We start from the raw sequence: 1,835 nt of genomic DNA on the forward strand, positions 1-1,835 counted from the left end.
CTTCTCTGTTGTTTCCCAGTTCGTATCAGGCTCTCACTTTCCTGACTCCTGGCACATTACCCAAAATCAGGTCGTACATAGGCTTCTCCAAGCACTTTGCTGTCACCCACCTGTATAATATGGACTTACCACTCTTCTTTCTGTGCCTGTTGCCCTTCTTCCACGCTATCCCTCTGTGAGTCCACTATACACGCTTTGTCTTTAGTCCCAACTTCTCTTGTGCTACCATCCTGGGAGTCCACTATACAGCTACTCTGTCTGTAGTCCCTGACCTGCACTCATTCGCCCGGTGTCCCCTTCTGTTGCACAACTGACACACCACTGCTTGTGAACGACCATCTCCAGTTCGACAATTCATAGCTCGGTGCCCAATGCGGTACACAGGAAACACCTGAGTGGTCGCTGTGACGTGTTCGGTACCCCCTGAGGTCTACCCTTTGTCTCATCTGTTCTTGCTTTGTCACAGCTTTCATTTGCCTTCCCTAGGTTTCTAAATCCCTGGGCATCCAAATACTGATCAGCATGCTCTGCTACATCATCAAGTGAGGCTACCTTTCGTTCTTTCAGGAAAACACTTAACTTGTTACTGCAGCAGTTCAAGAATTGCTCCACCACCATGCAATCACGTACGCCTTCATATGTTTTTTCTACATTCCCGCCATCTCCATCCATCTTACAAAAAATTTGACAAGCGGCACACAAACTGCTTTGCTGTCTCTGCATTCTCTGGCTTGCACCCACAAAAACCGCTCACGGAAGCCTTCTGCCGTCAACCTAAATCTTTGAAACAGTGTCTTCTTGACTTTATCATAATCCATGAGTCATCAGCGGGCACTCGGCCAAAAACACTTAAGGCTTCTCCTACCAGACAAAGGCTGAGTGCTGTTGCCCACCCCTTCTGTCCGAACCTTGACCCCTGGCAATCCGTTCAAATCTGTGTAAATAGGCATCCAAGTCATCACGTCTTCATCGAACGGAGCCATTAACTTCTCGGACATATGCGGTAGTTTTGGGTGACTGCGAGCCAGAGGATGCTGATGTGACACTCTGGTCGTCTTGCGGAACCCATTATTGCGCTAGTCTCAACTTCAATTCGAGAAGCTCTTTTTCGCGTTCAAATTCGCGCTCATGTTCTACTTGGGCATTATCAAAAAACTTCAAAGTCTCCTCTTTAGTCATACCTAGATCTTTAGCTACCGCCGTCAAGCGCTCCCAATCCATCTCCGCACCAACTTATTCCCCCTGAGAATCGGTGACTGGGCCGGATTGAATCCTGGAATCTGATGATCCTGGCAGGCTCGCCAATTGTTTTTGTCACCGATCTCGGGCATGTGCGTTGGAGATAGGTTGAGAAGGCGCAGGTAGGCACAGCAAACATAATTTAATTACATACAAGAAAAAACTATAAGAAAAACACTCAAAACACACTAACAATGAAAATCTTACAAACACTTAGAGCAATATGCGAAATAAACAACACAATTCTCAGTACTTCTACACCTCCGACTCGCGTCGCTACTAGAGTCTGTCTGGCCACTTAGGCCTCGCCAATGGAACACTCTTACTTGGTTCCGTTACACGCCGTAAGTCCAGCCTCCGTTGTGCTGGTTCCCCAGTCGATGTCGCCGACGATCCTCTGTCGTCCCGATGAACTGTCGTCCCGATGCATAACAGACCACGAAGCTGCCGTAAGCCTTTTCCCATCGCTGACGTGGCAAGGCGTCTCTGTCGCTTAGGCCTAAGTACGAGCTCGGCCCCCGCTGTACCCGATGACGTGGCGTCCCGGGGATTGTTGCTGGCTGAAGCTTGAAGGGGGACTGCTGCTGGTGCGTCCG

Source organism: Rhipicephalus sanguineus, unplaced genomic scaffold, assembly GCF_013339695.2.
Source record: "Rhipicephalus sanguineus isolate Rsan-2018 unplaced genomic scaffold, BIME_Rsan_1.4 Seq761, whole genome shotgun sequence".
NCBI classification, from domain to species: Eukaryota; Metazoa; Arthropoda; class Arachnida; order Ixodida; family Ixodidae; genus Rhipicephalus; species Rhipicephalus sanguineus.